The sequence below is a fragment of the Molossus molossus genome, unplaced genomic scaffold (genome assembly GCF_014108415.1).
Source record: "Molossus molossus isolate mMolMol1 unplaced genomic scaffold, mMolMol1.p scaffold_m16_p_5, whole genome shotgun sequence".
Taxonomy (NCBI): Eukaryota; Metazoa; Chordata; class Mammalia; order Chiroptera; family Molossidae; genus Molossus; species Molossus molossus.
Genome location: NW_023425388.1, coordinates 72,600,398 through 72,621,357, shown reverse-complemented (window position 1 = coordinate 72,621,357; position 20,960 = coordinate 72,600,398). Strand labels below are relative to the sequence as shown.

Sequence of the window (20,960 nt, the reverse complement as noted above, 5' to 3'; positions counted from 1 at the left end):
CTAGGCAGGAGAAGCAAAAGAAGATATTGTTTGCGAGTTCAGTCATCCAAAAAAGCTTCTTCCATATGGAGGGACCGGGTGCTCTGGGCGCGGCGTCCCCTGCCTTGTCCTCCGGCTGCCGCTGCCGCAGCGGCCCCCGCTTCCTGCCGCAGGGACCCTGAGCCCTGGCCCGCCGGTGTCAGCCGCTGCGCGCGCGCGCACGCACATACACACACTCACTCACTCACTCACTCACTCACTCACTCACTCACTCACGCCCGCCGCAGCCGCACGCGCCCGCACGCGCCCTCCCTCCCAGGCCTGCACCTTCTTGGTCGGGGGCTCCTTTGTTGCTCCCGCTGCGGCCGCTCTCCAGTTTTGTGTGTTCCTGGGTGTCACTGTGCGGGTTGTGTGTCGGTGCAGCGCGGTGCTGTGTTGCTGTCTCCGCGCTCACCACGCTGGCCCCCGGGCCGGCTCTCCCTTCCCAGGAGCCGGCTGCACCAGAGGTGAGTCACGTCGCTGAAGTTTGTTTTCTTTTCATAAAAAGTTGTGTTTATTTGTTGGTTTGGGAAGGGGAGGGGGCGGGAGGCGACCGCAGGCCAGCGATGCGGAGGAAGCGCCAGCGGGTGGCTGATGGGGACGCGCGGGCGGCTGGAGCCGGTCAGCGCGCTCGGCCCGCGGGTCCGGCTAGGGCTGCAGCCGAGGCGGGCGCGCCGGCGCGGGGACCGAGGAGCTGGGACAGGCGGGCTGCGGGGTGCCTGGGGCGCCGCATCTCGTTCCCTGCGGGTGCGGTTTGGCCAATGGTTCCGGAAGCTCCTAGGGTGGAGGAAGCGCCGGGATAGCCTCCCAAACTTCCCCCGAAGGTTGACACCAGTGCTGATTCCGTGCGCCAGGCCCTGGGGGAGAAGCCCACCTCGGGATCGGCAAATACACAGAACCACTCAGTACCCGTTTGGTCTCTTTCAGGAGTGAGGGTCTGTAGTATTGGCGTTTAAAACGGAAAACACCAAGAGGGACCAAACGGAACGGGAGCGAAACAGCCCCAGAAAGAGCATCCCTAGCTGGAGGGGTGGAAGGGATCAGGCTGAAGTGGAGTGCCCAGAGGTGTATGTGGGGTTGGGGCAGCAGTAAAAGGGCGTGCGTGTACGTGTGTGTGTTCGCGCGCACAGCGTGCTCCTGGGGTTGTGCTCTTGGAGTTTTTGTTTGTATAACTATGAGAAGGTGGGGCAATGAACCGCTGAACAAGTGGGAAGGGGCTGTGGCGAGGGGCAAGGAACCCAGGAGGAATTTTCTGCTGGGTTTTTGAAGGCCCTGCTGAACTTTCAGAGTGCCCAAGGTTAGTTTACTCTTCCTGGTGATGGGAGAATTTTGAGGATTGGGGATTAGGCAGACCTGGAGGAATTTAAGATTTGTTTTATTGAGTTTTGTTTTGGGGATGGGGATACAGTGTCAGGGTTAGTTGAGTGGTGGTTATATCCCTCCAGAGATGTGGCAGTAAAGCTAAGAATACCCAAACCGCACACCAGCGGTTCCGAACAGGCACTTTCTGGGTGTGGTGGGTGTTCTGCCCCTCCCCCATCGCTTCTAGCTACTTCAAATGGGTTCACATAAGTTTTTGACCCAGAGTTACCTCTTTGAATGGACTGAGTAAAAAGTATACTTTGGTGTCTGGCCCTTGTGCCACCTCCAAGTGCCCTGAACTCAGCTCCCATTTGTCACCTAGTTCTTTGTTGCCCAGAACTTTGCAAACATGGGCCATTGAAGGAATGTCATTTTCAAAATTCTTGAATGCACATACATTTCTGATTTATTCCACGACCAGGCCCTAAACAGGCAGCTCAGGTCTGTGATGTTTTTTTTCATCCCTCTGGTTACAGCTAATAAATCAATCCCCATTCTCTCAAGGGCAGTATGGACAATATTAAAACACTGTTTTGTTGGACTGAGGTGAGGGTTGGGGGCTCAATACATCTGGGTGACCTATTCTCTGAACTTCACTTAAAGTGACTTTGAGGCAAGAGCTTGGCCATTTTGAGGTGTGTAACAGGTTACCCAGGAACGTTTCTGAGGTCTTATAATTGGCACTTTTTAATGGTCTCATAATTGAAACCCAGAAGGTTCCCATGGTAATCTTGAAGCACCTTGGGGTCAGTGGGACAGAGGCAGGGTGGGACTAGCAGTGGAGTTATGATTTTCCTGCCAGATGAGATTTTGGAGTAAGTTTATGGAAAGAGGTAAAAATGAAAGAAGTCAGGGTTGCTTCATTGTGCCACGTTGCTGACCCTGCCAGCCCCCATTTATTGCTGAGTCTGGCCCTTCAGGTGGCTAGAGGCTGTCTACACCTATGAAATCTGGGGATTGAGAGAGCAGACACTATCCCTTTTAACCTCTTTCAAGAAATCTCAGAAGAGTAACATTGTAAGAGATATTTTCTCAGGAGAATTTGCCCAAACCACTGGAATTGGCTTTACTTGGACCAGGAGGTTGATAGAGGCCAGGATGATTGGTACCTTGACCACATTTGGGAAGGGGAAGGTGGGGTGGGACAGAGAGGGCCATGCGCAGCTGATGATTGGTTGGCCAGCTTGTGATAAGAGCTTGACTTATGTTCCTTTCCATCATCCTACAGCTGGGTCCAGAGATCTTTTCTTCCTTTGAAGTGTTCGGGCTCCCAGCTCTCTTTAACAACTTATCTGTGGTTTCCATGCCCTAAGAAGGAGTAGGAGATTTTGCTGATGAAATAATAATTCAGTTGACTTCCTGAGGGAACACCAGGGTTTAAGAAAGGAGGGCGAGAAGTGAGGCTGGTGGTCACAGTATTTCACAGACCCCTAGGGGGTCTGGGTTCAGATTTCAGTAAAAACACTGATATGATTCATGAATAAGGATTTTTTTTCCAGTGTCTTAAAACAAGTGGGAAGAAACCAAAGAAGACTCAAGTGCAACAGATAATTGCTATCCAGTACTTTCTGGCCTCTGAATAAGGATTAACCTGGCACCGAAGGATATTATGCATCTGGAGTTTGCTTTCTTTCCTTCAAACCCCAAACTTCCTTGTTGTCCGGGAAAATAAGACAGAGGGGAAGAAAATGGAAATCAGAGAGGGAGAAGAAAGAAAGTAATTTTTTTAGATTTGTAAAAATCTATTTACCTTAATATACGGAACTTTTTATCATCTCCATATTTCAGTACAGCAAACGTTCATAGTACATCAGACCCAGGGCCGGGAGCATCTTGTCCCAGGAGAATAAGCTTCCTTAGTTCAAGGGTGGTTCTCCACACTCCCTCCCTCCCAATTTTTATTTATTGCACAAGTACCTACTAATAATAAAGAAACTGTTTTTGAAAATTACCCACAATCCCATGCTATAGCACAACTTGTTTTTCTTCATCCATGTACATACATACTTTTCACATAGTTGTGATAAAAGTATAGACTCTTTTGTAGTCAGACAGTCCTGAAGCATCTCTATGTTTTTGACTAAAGACTCACAGAAAAAAGATATGGCCAACCCTTTTGCTCTTGGTGGGAATGACCCGAATCCTGAGAGGATTCCCACATGAAGCCTTCACATGTAATATTTTCATCATTTATGAGGCAGAATCAAATATTTGGGGTGAGGGTGAGGAGGGTGTTTGTTTTTAATCTAGAAATTCATGTTTACAAAGAGCCTTCCTCAGTAGGGCTCTTGCCCTGAGGACCCCGAGGGCGGGGATGGGTAGAGAGAGGGGGGAGGAATGCAGGAAGGAAGGCTTAAAGGATTCCTCCCAGGTGGCACTGCCCTGAGGACTAGGAAACTTGGGTTGGGACCCTGGTTCTGCCTATGGACTCCACTCACACTGGTTCCAACCACTGAGCCAATGGATCCCTGTATTTCCACTGCCACTGAGTTCGACTCCCTCCCCAAGCTTATCCAGTCTTTCCTGCTCTTCCTTTTATTATTCCACCCTCTGCACCCACTTGTTCATGCCCTTGACAATTGTTGCTGACACATGGCTGGACTCCCCACTGTCTACCCCACCCATCCCCCATCAGTCCCACAAACAAGTCACCACCCAGCATAAACACAGTCTAAGTTTACAAGCCAAACTGCTTAGCCGTCTCATAGGGCTCACTTCATGATAATGGTACCTCCCTAGGAAGCCTTCTGCTCCAGCCTGACCCATCTAGTAGCTGACCCTGACTTTGCTGGGCTCACTTCTTGTTTTCTGCCTTACCATCCCGAATCCCTTCCCTGTAAGCCCACCTTACTTTGGTGAATATTGATGAACATGGACTGCTGGGTGCACAGGTCATGGTTTCGCAAGATCAACAGACTGTTTTCAGTGTAATCGTTATCCTTCATCCATTTCTCACTTCCTTTCTAGCAAGGAGTCAGGTAACGAGATTTATGCAAGCCTCTGATCTTAGAAAAACTGCCTTTTCTTTGGTTTCTTATGTATAAAAAGGATTAATAAGGAATTACTCTGGTTTGTAGCTTTTCACCTTATAAAAAGCGAGTACTTCAAAAGTGTTTGTTTATTTGGTTGTTCAAAAGATGAGACACTCTCTCTTTCCTCAGCCCCAGCACAAGCTTCCTGGACCCCATGACCCATGAAGTCTTGTCAACACTCACACCATCTGAGGGTGGCAGTGATGAAGTAGAAGACACAGGTGAGGTTTTCTGCCCACAGTCTAGTATCTCTGGCTTGCTGGCTCAGTCATTTTCCATGTTTTATGTTGCTACTTGAAGATAGAACGTTTCTCATCATTTTGTATGGAAGGGTCCAACTCGAGTGGAACTGGACTAAACACATTGGTTCTAGTTTGGCTCAGATACATTTTAGTCAGAGCCAGTGGTAGCCTCTTTCCCGTGGGGGTAGCCATGTAACCCCCCTTTCCCTGAGGCGAACTGCGGGACATGTTGGATGCAAACCGTTACTTTGGGATTTGGAGTCCAAGGCTGCTGTGGAAAAGCCCCGCGTAGGTTTGGGTGAGGAAAGCCCTGTGTTTATGTCTCTGTCAGTGATATTACAGCAAATGCCTGTGACCCCATTCCCGGGCAGTGTTTATCTCACAAAACCCAGAGGGATTCTGTCGTTCCATCCTCTGAAATAAATTTAGGAAATCATTTCTCTTTTCCTAATGGTGAATTTGGCCTTATCTTCAAAGAAGGCCTTTGATGTTTGGAACAGGATTATGGGGCAGTAAGAGGAAATCATAGGAGAAAGATCAGAGCCAGTAATACACAGTCAACTTAACTTGGTTGCCAGAGAAAATGTTGAGGGAAGTCTCAGCTAGTCCTCTTGGTTGGTAGCAGGAAAATACAGAGCACGGCCAGGGTAAGTAGGGCTGAATAAAAAATAATACAAAAAGAGCTGAGCAGCAGAAGGTATGGCAAAGGAATGTTTATTCTCCTCTGAAATGAGTTTGGACAGCGATGGACAAGACGAGGATGATGACGTGTGTAGATGGGAGCCTTCACCCTCTCCACAAGGCTTTACTGAGCACTTGCTATGAGCCAGAGCCACGCCACTCCAACCCCATTACCGAAGGGAAGGGAAACACAGAGCAGGGCGACACAGACTCCAGCATTGAAGTGCGTGGACGGGGTCAGTTATTGCTGGTGGAGGAGGGTCAGCATCTCAGGCCAGCTCCTACAGGCAGAGCCGGGCCTGGAAGTACTGAAATGTTCTTTTACCTCTGCCCATACTATTATTCTTTTTTTTCCAAACAATATTCTTGAGACAGGAGATTTTAAGTTCAGAGTTGTTTCTGTTGTTCTTGTTGCTTTAAATTTCAGGACGATTAAAAACTTAGAATCTCCGCATTGAATACAGAATCTCAGAATTCTGAGCACTGGACGAGTTTCTAAAACCAGTTACTGAAGAGCTTTTCGGGGCGAAAAAGAGAAATGTGTCGTTTCTTTTTCTTGCCCGTGTCAGATTTTAGCTGAGAATTCTGGAAACACGTGCCTGAATTCCACGTTCTACCTTTTAATTCCATTTGCCCTTTGCTCTACTGTCCAGGGTAGGTTTGCTTGGCTATGAAATCCTTCCCAGAGTTGCAAATGAGGGGACATTTATTTTGGGGACAAATAAAAGTCACTGGGCCCTGCAGTTGCCCAGGAACCTTGGCTGCTGAGAGGTAACTACCACCCAGTTTGGGAGTTACAGGTAAGAGGAGGAGGGGATGTGGGACCGGCTGTGTGTGGAGGGGCCCCCAGGCTGGGCTGGAATTGGATTCTTGAGGAGAGCCCTCCCCCACCTTCCAGGGCTCTGCCAATATTTTTCCAGATTAGTCCCAGCCAAGTGCCTTTACTAGTCTGAACTTACCTAACATCACAATCCCAGCAGGTTTATTAGGTATGGGTCACACTTAATTGGAGAGGAAAATTGGGGGGTTCTGTCTTTATTACTTTTCTGTGAAAGCAGAGGCTGCTGCTAATTATTTCGCAAGTCATCTCCCCCACTGGCCTTTCTTGCTGCTTTCTGTCCAAGGACCATCACCCCACAGTGGTGTTACTGTGGCCCTGCCTTTTATGTACCTGTGCCCACGTGAGGCGGCTTCATAATGCAGTCAGTCAGCACAGTGCCCTCTTTTGCAAGTGAGCCCACATAAAGTGATGGAAACCCGCAGCTGTTTACCTCTGTCATTATGAATGGATGTTTTGTAGTGAACAAGTTACATAAAACTCCGCTGTGCTACAGCCACGTGTTCGGTTCTAATGGCTCGTCCAATGTGCAGGCCTTCGAAGCAGCCACCTGCAGCCTGCCCGGCCCCCGTTGGTGGTCTGCCATCGTGAAGGCTGCGTCAGCTCCAGGTGAAAGCCCCTCAGTCAGGTGCTCTGGGTTCTGTAGCCTTCTGTTGCAGGGACGGAGGCTGGGAGTTGGGCCTGGCTTGCGCCTGTCTGGACTGTGGCAGCTTGCCAGCAAGTTCCACTGGGTGGTCTTTGACAATGGGAGAGAGCAGGGTGGGGGAGCTGAGCTCTCCTGCCCAAAGGGAACAACAAGGTTGGCAACCAATCCCCTGTCACTGCGTTACCACAAAGATCTTGAGTTTGGGTGAAAAGAACGGAACAGGTTGCTGAAGGCAGCGTGGTGATGGAGTTCATCTTTGTTCTTCTGAACTGACAAATGCAGCCTTGCGTTTATGTGGCGAACATCTCTCGCAAGAGGAGAGCACCCACGAGCAGCAGGTACCCTTCATCGTGGAAGGGAAGAATTATCACTGGTCACGCAGGGAGCCAGCCATGGGCCTGGAGGGCAGGCTGAGATGGGGAATCTCAGTGCCAAAGAGGCAGCACCGCCTGCCTCTGCCCCCCTTCTGATGATGTGGAGAATGGCGGCTGCATTTGGTAAGCACCTACTGTGTGCCAGCCCCGTGCTCAGCACTACAAGCGTAGCCTTGGTAGGCCCCCAGCAGTCCCCTGAAGACAAGCACTGGGATCCTGTTGTGCAGATAAGGGAGCTGCGGCTGAAATAAGTGTAGTGACTGGTTCTGGCCACACAGCTGGTCAGGGGCAGAGCCAAGATTTCAGTGCAGGGCTGCTACTCCAAAACTCAGGCTTTGAAGGGAAAATAAATGCCTAGAAAATCTCTGCCCCAAAGCAGAGCTCCCTCCATTTGGGAGCTTTTTTGCAACAAAATTTAAGGGGCAGGTGGGGCCCTTTACAAGATTTGCCGGAAGAGACACGAACCGAAACCCGGGACCACATCTAGAAGGTTTGACCGGCTCAGGGCAGCAGCACGAGGAAGGCAGGCTTTGTGGCCCAGCTAGTGTAGGCTCTGCAAGCAGAGCTAAAAGCCGCCTCCGTCTTGGGTCTCAGCGCAGAACTTGTCTCCTGGGACATATCTGAATTGGCTGTCTGGATCTCTGCTTCACTATAGATGCCAGCTGAAGCCAGTTGCAAGTCTGATCAAGCAGGTGCTCTGTGCTCTGGGTGTGGAGAGGGAGGGAAGGCGTTTGGCTGAGCAGAAACTTACTGGTCAGGAGAAGTGGCAGCCTGTACAGAAAAATACCCCGAGGAAGGAAGCAGCAGCTTTGACAGGCAGGTGACTGGCAGGACAGGGGACCTTGCAGGCAAACACTCACAGGGCAGCCAGCAGAAAGACTCACACAGGTAGTTACCGCAGAAGAGCGAACAGACCTCTCCCTCCTGGCAGAGAGGGGGGCGGGGGTGCCTGCGGAGGACTTGCAGTCACCCTCGTGCCTTGGTTTTCTTCGGCAGACGTGGAAAGCCCGAAGCTAGGATGTTCTGCGTTAAGATGGGAACACAGACAGCGGGGTGATCACATATACTTCTGGGATCAACTAGTTGGGTAACTGAGAGGAAGTCATGGAAACTCTCTGTGCCTTTATTTCTCCGTCTTCCCAAGCTGCCTCCTCGAGCACTTAGGAGGCAGTGAAATGGCCCACGGGGACACTTTGATTCAGAGTGTTCGTGCGCACCACAGGCCCCGGGCATCAGTGCCCACCGAGGATGAGCCAGGAGATAGGACATTCCAGGGAACAAGGTCAGAGTCTGGGCACTGGGCTTCGTGGCCTCTGTGGTGTGGTTCTCTTTTCTAAGGGAGGAGCCAGGACTGGAGGCAGTCCTGGTGCCGGAGACCCTTCGAGGTCCCTGCAGCTGACCTGCCTTCCCCTCTCTGGAGGGAAGAGCTGTGAAGGGTCTCAGGATCCTGTGAGAGTTGGGAGAGGACAAGATCTCACAGCAGGAGGATCCTGGTTGACAGTTCTCCTGAGAGAGGAAGGAACAGTGGAGCCCGGGGCTGTCTGGGGGCCCCCCACCTGAGAGGACTGAAGTCCGAAGTGAGCTGTATTAGGAAAAGGGTGAAGTGCTGGAGAAAGATGGTTGTTCCAGGAGGGAGCAGCCTTTCTGGGGCCACTTCCAGGTTGGAGACTGTGTGGCATCCTGTAAGGGGGGACTTCAGAACCAGACAGGCATGGATTTGAAGCCTGGCCTTGCCAATCACTCGTGTATGTCCCTGGGCTGCTTATGTGAACTAAACTGACATCCCAGTTTCTGGAGGTTGCTGCAAAGAGGAAGCAAGCTACTGCATGTAAAGTGCATGGAATGTATTGTGAGCATTCGGTAAAAAGGGGCTGTTATTGGGAAAGGAAAGGCAAGGGGAGAGGGGCAGGATGAAAGGAGAGTTATTGCTAGATTGGGCAGTGAGAGGGGTGAGTAGGTGGAAGGCCACACTGATGGAACGCCCACTGGCTCAAGGTCCACAGAGACAAAGGTCTGAGAAGGTGGGTAGAGAGAGGAGCCCACCATGAGGCAAGGCCCAGCCCTGGGTGCACTGTTAGGTTGCAGTCCTCAGACCTGGTCACTGGCCAAGATTTCCCATCCAGCCTCTTCCTTTACTTCTGCCCCAGTTCAGCATCGTTCGTTCTACCAGGTAGACCACACATCTGCGAGTCATCTTTGCCTCTGTTCTCTCGCTCATATTCCACTTTAAATTAGCAAATCACATTGGCTTTACCTTGAAAATGTATCCAGAGTCCTGAACTTCTCACCACCCCAGCCTTCCGTGGACATTTCCTACCTGGACTATTGCAGGAGCTTCCTTGACTGAGTGTCCTCCCTGCTTCCAAAGACTCCATTCATAGAGAAGTCAGCATCTGCTTCCAAAGGAGAAGCCAGAACTCTCCATGGTGCCCTATTTCATTCAGGGAAAACCTAAACACCTTCAATGCCCACAGCCGCCTTGCCCCTTGCCATCTGTCCTCTCCTCCCTCTTCTCTCCCCCCACCCAGCCCCCTCCAAGGCCACCCTGGCCTCCTGGCTGCTGGACCAACTGGCTGAGCAACCTCCCTTGTCAGGGGCTTTGCACTTGCCTTTCTCTCTGCCTGGACGGCTCTTTCCCTGGTGTCTGCACCGTCCCTCCCACACTTCATTCTGGTCCCTGAGCACTCCTTGTACCTCGTACTCCCGCCCTCTTGCTCTCCCCCCCCAACCTAACTCATTTCCTCAACATTATCCTCCCAACATGCATCTGTCTGTTCATCTGCCGATTGCCTGCGTCTCCTTTAGAACGAAAGATCCGTGAGATCAGGGACTTTGGTCCCGCGCTCTCTTCCTAATGCCTAGCATAGAATCTCATGTATGTGTAACTGGTGCTCAATTTACTTTTCATTTTTCTTTTTTTATTAATCTGCCTGGCTCTCCTGCAGCTCAAATGGGGTGTAATAAGTTTCCAAAAAAAATGAAATCAATACATACAGGACTATGTGAGAAAAACGCGTTCTGGGTGTGTGTATGTGAGGGTGAGTGGGAAGGAATGGTCGGGATGTAGGGCGACTGTTCTAGAAGAGCTGGGAAGCGGTGTGCTGGGCTGCGGCAGACCGTTCAGCTCCCCCTCCTCGAGGCCACTGCCTGCAGCTGCGTCTGTGGGCTGCCAGCTGTTCCATCTGGAAGGGGAGGGTGAGAATGGACCCCTCCGGCCCTTCCTCATCACTCTCTTCAGAAGAATGTTTTGAGCGTCTGCTTTATGCCCAGCACTGTGCTAGGCCCGGCTGGGAAATGCAGAGAAGCCCAGCGCATCTCTTGCCCACCAGGAGGATACAGTCTGGCTGTTCACCGGAGGCTCCCTGAGTGCCCTGGACCATCGCGTCCTGTCCCCTGCCCGTTAGCACAGTGCCTGGGTTGAGTTGGAGCTCTGTCGACTCCGGCTGGGACCACAAGCCAGGGTCATGAGGAACACGAGATGAATTTAAGGCCAGTTCAGTCCCCACACACATGAGGACGGGTGGGGGGAGGGCACACAAGTGGTCTCTGCTGTTGGAGAGCTGACAGACAGGGGGCACAGGGAGCAGCATCTGCCCGAGGGCACGTCCCACTCCAAACTGCCTCTCAGTTATTTCTAACTTGGTTCTCAGTGTAGACGCTGAGGAAAATAAAAATAGGAATGAAGACCCCAAGCGGTCCTGTGCTGACAACAAATGTGCTTGAGAAATTACACGACCACGATCCTCAGATCCAACGTCGACAGTACCGCAGGAAGCTGGGGCATGGCCCAAGCCGCCTCCTCCAGGGTTCTGGTTTCTTTGTTTTAACTTAAAAAAATGAATAGCCCTTTTTTAAAATGCAATTTTAGATTTACAGGAAAAATTAAGTGAAAATTACAGTTGCCACATACCCCCTCACTCTCCACCAATTTCCCATATTACTAACATGTTGGTGTAGTAAATTTGTTATGACTGATGGGCCAATGTTGACACCTTGTTATTAACTAAAGCCAATACTTTACATTAAAACTCACTTTTTTGCATTGTACATTCTATGGGTTCTTTTTAAAGATTTTTTAAATTGATTTTTAGAGAGAAGAAGAAAGAGGGAGAGAGAGAGACATCGATGAGAGAGAAACATGGATCGGCTGCCTCCCGCTTGTCCCCACCAAGGATGGAGCAAAACCCTTCAGTGCACAGGATGACGCCCGACCAACAGAGCCGCACCGGCCAGGGCCATTCCATGGGTTTGGACAAATACACAATGACACGTACCCACCACTACAAATAGTTTCACTGCCTAAAACCCCCCATGCTCCACTCTTCAGCCTTCCTTCCTTCTCCCTCTTAAATCCTGGGCAACCACTGCTGTTTTTACTATTTTTGTAGTTTTGTCTTTCCCAGGACGTCATATTAGTTTGAATAATGCAGTGTGTAGTCTTTCCAGGCTGACTTCTTTCACTTAGCTGTCTCCTCCAGTTTTAAACATGGCCTTCTCCCCACCCCGAAGTCCCCCTACACACACACACACACACACACACACACACACACACACCCAAGCCAGGAAGCAAGGCGCTGACAAAGGAGGAGCCCAGCGCCCTGTGCTGACACCTACCTGAGCAGGGTCGGCAATGCTGTTCCTTTTTCTTCCTCCACCGAACAGGCCCGGCCCTGGTGCTACTGGAGTTTAGCTCTGGCTTAAACTGTCAGGAGCTGCCTGTGTTGGGTCCCACATCTGGAAGTGTCAGCTGTGCAGACCTTCCCATCCCATTCCCAGATAGACAGGAGGAGCACACGGGCTGTTTGCCTTCCTCCTCGGTAGTTTGTTTTACTTGCTCTGGAGCAGTGGACTAGGGGTGGGAAGGGAGCTTCCCCCGGCAGCAGCCCTCCTGCACACCGTATCCTGTCGGGCTACCTCTCCCCCAACCTCTCAGGCCACTGCTCTCAGCCCAGGCCAGGTGTTAGGAGTGTCTGTGCTGTGCCCTGGGACTGACTGAGCCCCGGGGCCTGTTTTGTGGTGATTCAGGAGAACGGACCCTCAGGTGGAAAGAGATTGAGAACATTTCTGCTGCCAAGACGTGCTGCTCTCTCCAGCCAGCCAGCAGACTAGGATGCCTTGGGAACCTGGTGGCAGGAACCTCAGCGTGCAGTGCCCTCAGCAGTCATTCTAGACAGCGAGGCTCTTTGGGGATGGGTGGGGGTGACGGGTGCTATGCCTGGAGCAGAAGAAGCTCCTCCAACCCCACTCCAACTCGGGACCCCAGTTAGGAGAAAGGAAAGCGCATATGAATGGGGTCGCGTGGCTCATCTGGTTGAACCAGGCTGGAAATTTCCAGGAGCTGAGGACGGGGGTACTAAGTAGAGAGTTCCAACCCTGGGGAGCAGGGATGAAGTTTAGACCCCGCTCTCATAGCTTCCTGTTTGGAACAAACACAGAACTGAGGCCAGCTGGCACCTTCTCAAGCTGAAGGACACCAGCCAGGTGTGTCAGAGGTCAGCACGAGGGGGGAAGAGACTCATTGGCCCCCTGGGGAAGTGGACATTCCATGCTGATGACCCGAATCCACACCTCCTCCTCTGGTTTCTTACTTCCATTGGCCAGCCCTCCCGTCTGTAGCCTGACCACTGACTCCCCGAGGGCTCTGGGCTGCCACCCAGTGGCTCTACCTAGCAGTCCCCGTGGAAGTGGAGACTAGTCATACCTGTCCCAGGTCTGTCACTAAGACTGTTAGCACTAATGCAATGGAGTGTTTAAAGCTCTTTAAACTCTTCAGGGGACAACACCTTTTACAGGCCAGCGGTCTTTGGTTTTGTTGTTAATTTTGGAATCAGGGTCGAGCCCCCTGACTCCTTGGCTTTCTGGTCTAACACTCCATTTCATTAGTGCTAAACAGTCTTAGTGATAAACCTGGGACAGGTATGACTGTCCACGGGGACTGCTAGGTAGAGCCACTGGGTGCCTGTAACTGCAGAGTCTGGGAGCCTGTAACAGTGCTCCCTGACCAGCAGTGCTCCCAGAAGCCTTGGCCCTGCCTCATTCATCCGGGGAGCGGGAGATGGAGAACAGCTGAACCGTGTGAGTGTGAGCCCCGCGTTCCTTACCAAACCAGCCTCTGCCCCGTCACCTCCTCACAGTCTGTCCCAGGAGACACAGTGAGTCCTGAAAAAGAATCCCAGACTAGCTCCTGTAGGTGCATGCCAGGGAGTGTGTGTCTAGGGGCGGCGGCTACATTTTCTGAACCAAAAGATAAATATGTGATTGGGCCCAGCCTGTGTGGCTCAGTGGCTGAGCGTTGACCCACACACCAACAGGTTACTGGTTCAATTCCCAGTCAGGGCACATGCCCAGGTTGTGGGCCCAATCCCCAGTATGCAGGAGGTGGCCAATCGATGTTTCCTCTCATCGATGTTTCTCTCTCTCTCTTTCTCTCCTTCCTCTCTCTCTAAAATCAATAAAGAAAAAAATATTAAAAAAAAAATATGATCAGACAAATTGTTTCTTTTTCTCCTGATTTGTGGTGGGGATGGGGCAGGATGTCTCAGAAAGGCTCTCATACATAGCCTTTATATTTATAAAAATACAAATTTATAAATGTGATGCATTTGAAAAATCACCTTTAGCATAGAGGATGGCATTCTGTACAGCGGTGGCCGCCTGTTAGAGTGGATGCCCGGGGTCCCAGCGTGGGCCTTGCGCCTACTGGGAGCGTCAGCGAGGGTTGGTGGAGGGAACTCTCTGGGCAGTCTGGGTCTTCTCTAGTGTTTTCTCTCCAGAATAGTCCATAGACACCAGGGTTGGGTTCCAGTTTTATCTACCGCCAACCTGCTCCGTTCTCTAGAATAAGCAGGCTCCACGGCCGTGGAGCAGGGAGGCTCCTTAAAAACCAAGTTCTGTGTGCTTCCCAAGCCAGAAAGGAAAGAGGAGCAGCTAGCCCGATAGAGATGGAATCTCGAGCAGGCAGACCTCATTTTCCTCACACAGGAAATGCCCCAAACGCTAGTGCTGATGCCCATGGTCTGGATGGGGAAGGCAGTGAGACCCTGTTTCCTCTCCTCCCAGCTGGGATGAGGTGTGGGACCCTTTCCCGGCTGGGGAGTTCCGGCCTATCTCCCCCGTGAAACTCACGTGGCCTGCACCCTGCCTCTCTGCAGGCCCCCGAGGTTCCACACGGAGCTGTCTGGCTACCCCGGGCCCAGCAGTAAGCCTTGCAGAGAGCAGCACTGGGCCTGCCTCTCCAGCCATGTCCACTGGCTCATCGACATGTCTGTAACCATCAATTCCTCCTTCAATGGATTCTTGAGCACTGTGCCTACTGTCCTCAAGACACTTAGAACCTTGATTCCAAATATCTCCCAAATCCAAGCAAGAGGATCATCCACATTGACTACATTCTCGCATTAGAGAGTGCTTGGCTCAGAGTAGGTGCCACATGGTCACCTTTATCCTCATCATCATGATTATTACTACTTTAGCTTGGATAAGTTGCTGATTTATGATTCTTTCTCAAAAGTCCATATTCTTGGGAGATTTGGCTACTTAAAGAGTTTTGTCAATTATGGTACGTTTGTGAATTTTATAGATTAGAGGAATGGAGGCCCAGGGGAGACAGATGGTCTTTCACCTGGACCTCGAGGCCTGTGCACTGGGTTGGTTTTGCAGTCAGGGAAAAGCCAGCCAGAGCTGGGGACGTGTTGTTGGTGAGATATGCTCATGGTCCTGGGAGGGCCCATCGCAGACAGGGAAGCCCTGTAAAGGAAGCAGAGAGCATGGGAGGCAGCCCCCTGACTCCACATCACATCGCTGAGACAGAGAGCGGGGAGAGCGGCCCCTCAGGCTCCCCTCTGGCTGCGGCCAACAGTCTCCCTCCAGGGGTGGGGCTACCTCCTTGTCCCAACACTGGGGAGCATTTGAAGGTCAAAGAGGGGATACACCACCTTCCCCATCAGAACTGGGCACCCACTGAAAATGGCCTGGCAGTGCTATTTGGCTTAACTAGGAGTCCCTGGGTAAGCGGGTGACAGTGGTGGTGTGGGGTTCCTGGAGCTGGTGCAGGGGTAGGAAGTCTGGGAGGATCTTGTTCTAGTTATCCTCCTGGGGAAAACATTCACTATTATCTGCTTGCTTAAAAACTCAAACACGCAAAAGCGAATCACAAACCCAGTGTACTCATCATCCAGATTCAACAATTATCAAGGCAGACGAAAGGGTTTTTAAAATACTGCTTTGTTTTCATTGCTGTGCTCTGTGTGTCAAACGGGACAAGGACGGATGCCACAGGTTACCCTTTCCAATCTTCCCAGCCCCTCCTAACAATGGCGGGAAAGGCAAGAGCCCCAGCCCAGGGCGCTCTGGTGTGATCCTGGCTGTCCTCAGAGCACTGTGTCTCTGTGCTATACCCTACCAGCTGCTGAGCTCGTGGAGAAAGCTTGAACTTGATCTTTGGATTCCCAGAGCCTTATATGGGTGTTCATAAGTGTTTACTGACTTGCAAGGCAAGTGATTCCGTGCGTCAGGGTGGGTTCTATCTGGACAGGTTTAAGAAATTCAAGTACTTTGTTCACCATGTGGGAGAGGAAAGGGGCAAACGGTGGGGTTCAGAGTTGAGTAAGAGGCCTTGATGGGAGCCCTGCAGGATCCTGAACAGGTGAAGCTGTAGGTACGACCATCCTGCAGTGCGTGGGCTCCTGGTTCTGCGGAGCAGGAAGCGGTCAGCAGTGAGGGAGAGCCGGAGGGAGCGGTCGGAGCCGCTGTCTGCCTCCCCTGGGTGTGGTGGGACAGGGTTCTGAGGACGGAGGCTGTAGTTCCAGACCCGTTTTTCTGGGTGGCCACAAACAGCCTGCAAGCTGCCGGCATCGCCAGGGCCCACGTGTCATTCCAAGTACTGTTTTGTTCATTTTGGGGTTGGCAAGGCACAGGCTCCTCCAAGTGTGAGGAGTGGAGGCTGCATCCGGCCTTTGGCGTGCTGGCTGCTCTGCGCCCCTTCAGGCAGAGTGGGGGGTTAAAGGGTGTGAAATGGGGTGACAGAGGAACAAGAGGGGAGGTGCTGCCAACACTTCCCTTAGATCTGACCCTGTGTGCAGCCAGCAGGGGGCCTCAGGCAGGACGTGACAGACCCCCAGGGAAGTCTTTGGCCCTGACTTTCATTGGGGCCCTGCCCCTCCCACTCCCCGCCTGGTCTTTTTCAGTTCAGACTTCCAGCCCTGTCCTCCCCTCCCATACATGCACGATGTGTGTGTGAGTATTTTAATTTTTATTCTTGGCAGAAGTTAAGACACAAAATGGATTTGGAAGGAGATGAAACCAGTCTGGGTATATGTTGGGCAGTGGCAGCTTCATTCCTGGAGTGGGAGGGCCGCAGATAGGGGAGGGGCTGGTGGGACCCAAGTCTCTAAGGTGGGGGTGGGGAGCTGTCTCCTCTCTAGTAGGGACCCAACTGAAAATCAACTCCTTAGGGAAGGCCAGAAGCTAGAGGCTGAGCTGTTAACCCTTTGAGATGTCAAACAGCAGTCCCAGGGATGGCAAAGCCCTCTGCTGTGATCCGGTGTTGAGCGGATGTGGGACCCCTGGAAGGCCAGCACCTGTTTCACTGCCTGGTGGTCTGGGAGCCCCTAGAGACTGTCCTGGCTTTGTTAAGGAAATCACTGTTGGCATTCAGGTTTTGATGTGCAAGCCTTAAAATGTGCATATGCTTGGAAAACTTCTAGGCTCCTGCTAACCTCCCAGGAATTGGCCCCAGTCAGCAGGGGTGACGGGTCCAGGGACCTGCTTGTGTGTTTCCTTTGCTGCCAGTGGGGCTTGTCTTGGCCTCCAAAGTGGGTGCTGTTTGCAGGGGTAGCCTCCTCTTGGGTGTTTTTTTGTTTGTTTGTTTTTATGTGAGCAGAAAACTAGGAATCTAAAAGCCCAGAAAACATCTGGGGAACTCTGAGAGACGCTTTAAGAAAATGTTTTATTCCTCAATATAAATGTGTGAAATGAAAAAAAAAAAAAACCTTTAAATACAACAAGAATTTCTTTAAAATAGTGTAGTCAGGAACATTTTTATGCGGACCCCTCAGTTCCAATTGTGGTATCCAGTGCAGTCAGGGCATTTCTGGGAGACATTCCTAATCAAAGTGACCCAGATTCATGGCAGGGCGCTTGGTGCTTCCTAACCCTGGCTGCACGTCACCTGTCCAGGAAAGAGGTGTAAAAGTCCTGATTGCTGCCTGGCCCACCTCCAGAGGTTCTGACTGACTTTGTCTGCACAGCCTCCCAAGCGTTGGTGTATTTTTGTGTCCCCAGATGATTCTTCTGTGCAGCCAGAGTGTGGGCACCTACATTCTAATGTTGTGTAAGAACAGAAGGAGGAGGAGGGGGCCCAGAATCAGAAATGGAATAATTTCATTGTCTCTCATACATGCTGGTGCATATTACTTGGATCTCGACCCAAAGTGCTGCTGCCAACTTTTGGAAGGGATTTTGGCACTCGGACCTCAGGACTGAGCCTGGGTGGGGCGGGGAACCACACATCTTCAGGAGTTGGACAGAGTGCATTGTGGGACTTGACAACCCAATACCTCTCAAAACATGGCAGCTAGTGAGTGACACCAGTTCAGACTGTTTTTTCTTTTTCTTTTTTTGCAGCCTTTCTCAATTCCTTTGTTAGAAAGCTGCTCTTTGTGTATTCTGCTTGAATCTACCAAGGACACCAAGACCAGCAGGCAGGAGAAGCAGGTAGCCCTGGCTTTGAATGCATTACTTGAGCAAGATGCCTAATCTCTCCAAGCCTCAATTTCTGCATCTGTAAAACAGGGATGACAATACTACCTTCTTCATAGAGTTGTTTAGAGGTTAGACAAGGAAATACATGTACTATACATTGTCTCACACATAGTAACTCAACAGATGGTCAAATATTTTGTTTTATTCTATGATTGATTATTTCTTCCAATTCTCAGTATTTGCTTTAGTTTCATATTATGACAAAACCGGGTACCATTATCAGTGAAATGTGTAGATAGTCTTTCTCCTTTGCTAGTGGGAACAGAGTTCTTGGGGTACCACTGGAATAAGCATTTCTGGAGGCCCCCATGGGAGGATAAGATGTGGTAGAAAGCTTTATTTTCATGGAATTACATTATTGGGTTTCCAAAGACCCATTTTCCTTAACCCAGTCCTGGAAGAGGTACAGCTGGGGATTCAGTAGAGCTAGAAGCAAAGCCAGTGTCCAAAGTTTCCATTCCGTGGTAGAATTGGGTCCGGGTTGGCATTAGGCTAGTTCCAGTCCATTAGATTTTACGGGGTCCACATGGCTGTGGGCTATGTGGGCGAATGCAGGAAAGCCAAGAGAGTGCCCCCACCCATCACAACAAGAGTCCTGAAAACACAAGAGAGTGAACTCCTTTGTTGAGGGGATTAAATATTTCAAATCTTCCTGTGCTAGCAGTGGCCGCACCGACTCTGGCCAATGACCTGTTCCCAGGTGTAACTGACAGGCAGGTACCTGTCACCCAGACTTTACTGTTCTCCCCCTGTCCAGTCTCTTCCCCCAGCGATCTGTGGGGAATACACCAGTGGCTTCCTGGGAGAGTTAAAAGGCAGCTTTCTGGCAAAGCTGCACAAATGAATGCCTGTAATAGTTGGCCTTTCCTTCGCTCCTTTCCAGTTATTCATAACTAGGTTAAATTACAACCATATCAGTACATTACGTTCACTAAAGCTCAATGACTTTTAATTACATTTACAAATCAGCTAAATTAGGAAATTAGTAATTTAGCAGGAAAAAAGGCAGTCTTTAAATGTTAATATGCCCAACATGATAATTTCAGCAAACTAAGTACTTGATGGATATTTTATACAGCTTACTAAACAAAGTAATTTGATTTGTAAAGATTATTGACAGAATAGTAAATGTGTTTTTATTTTTTCTAAAACACATTGTGTTTGTCCATATTTTGTGTAAGCAACAAAATCCTGGAATTGGGGGAGGTGTTCTTTACAAGTCAAAGGAGCTGACTGTTGGGGATAGACACAGGGAAATGTTTAGTTGGGATAATGGGCAGAGTGACATTTTTTGGCCCAGGGGGTTATTGGGAAGTAAGGCCTTCATGCCTATGGAAGGTTGAAATAGTGTTTGATGACATCATAATATTTGGAGATAGCTCCCCTCCCCCAAATTTGCCTTGTTAATTACAGAAGTGATAACATACCCACTTTGAATATTTTTGAAGTGTTTAATATGAAAAGTGCAAATCCCCTAATCTTCAGAAATAGCTGACTTTACCATTTAAGTGTCACTTGATATTTTCCTGTGACAATCCAAATAACTATATACCACATCTTTATATGTAATTTTTATTTACAAAAATGGGATCATGCTGTTTTTACAACTTGCTTTTGGGATATTCTCCAGGAACCTCTTAGGCCAACATTTCCCAAAGTGTATTTGACAAAATTCCCCTCACTAATGGCACTCTGAGAAAAAAGAGTAGTGTGGTCAAATAAGTCCAGGCCTGTGGTCAGGTAAGGCCAGGCCTGTGGTTAAGTGAGTTCAGGCTTCAGTGCATACTCTATCCCTCTCTTGGTGATGCACAATGCATAATATTAAAGGCTCTGAAAAGGCCTGCAATGAAAAAAACTAATTAGCTTTTCTTTGTATTTCCTTACATTGTTTTTGCTTGTACATTTTAACATCACCTAGATTTTTAGAAGCACTCGTTTATTAAGGTATTCCTCACTCACCTCCCTTCCACCGCCTCTTCCTCCTCCATCTGTAACCTTGTCAGTTAGGCAGGGAGAAAAGTCTCATCTATTCATTTAATCAACAAATGCTTATTGCATTGCATTCCTACTATGTGCCAAGCACTGGGATGTGATCCATGCGGGGTCTACAATAATGCGAGAGATAGCAGGCTCTCTGCCCTCAAAGACTTGCTTCCCTCCAGCACAGTGCTGGTTTTAGTCATAGGCAGGATGGATTGCACCTGGGAAGGGGAGACCTTCAGCAAGGAATGCTCTGCAGCTGGTGGAGCTGGGAGCAGCAGGCTAGAATTATCCCCATCCCTCTGCTCCTGACCCTTCCTCCTCTGTGCCTTCCCAATTCCCCACACTTTGCTCCTGCTATAAATAGAGGTGCTGGCAAGAGTCCAGGTGTTTGTTTTCTCTGCGTGTGCCAGCCTTGCACCAAGGCCACAGCACTTCACAATTTGGGGCATGCTAACAGGAGTTGGGGGCTCCCAGCAGAAGGCAGGGACTGACAGGCGGACTGGAGCATGCTTCGGGCTTCCAAATTGGTATTTATTTTAAGTTTTAGTTGGTTTAAAAGAACTTTGTAATTGAGAAAGATTGGGGTGGGTGGGGGCTGGAATGTGTACATTTAGGGGTCAGGGAGGTGGTGAGGAAAATGTGTTTGTATGAGGTCAGATGGGAAAGAAAGTAAACTGTCATGATTCTAAAGCACACTTACCAGCTGGAGCTGGAGCAGATGGCTGTGAGCACACGAACAATGCACGTGTGCCTGTGCCTGTGTCGGGGGTGGTGAGGGCACATGCCCAGGGCAGGACACCTGGGAAGCCCAGGGGAGGGTGTCTGGCCCTGGGGGTATTACCTGTTCTCTAACGTCTTTTGTTGAAATCCCAAGGATAGATCTGCAACAAGGATCAGATGAAAACACAGTGCGCTCCTAAAGGTAGCCCATGACCTTGTACCAGCCATTACCCTCGCTGATTTAATCATGTAATCTGTTTTTCCTTCAACATCCCTGGTGATAAATGTTGTTGTCCCTACATC

General features: G+C 50.2%; 1 protein-coding gene across 4 annotated transcripts in view; it reads left to right on the top strand.

Moving 5' to 3' along the window:
* Positions 1–269: 269 nt before the first annotated feature.
* The window catches only part of BOC (BOC cell adhesion associated, oncogene regulated), a 71,116-nt gene continuing 50,425 nt past the window's right edge, over positions 270–20,960 (top strand). For 3 of the 4 annotated variants that reach the window (XM_036242960.1, XM_036242961.1, XM_036242958.1), the window contains exons 1-2: positions 270–485; positions 4,542–4,633. The gene's annotated coding sequence lies outside the window, so the exon portion shown is untranslated. Of the gene's footprint in view, positions 486–4,541; positions 4,634–17,872; positions 17,907–20,960 lie in introns of those variants that run through there. The other variant, XM_036242959.1, reaches the window with a different exon arrangement.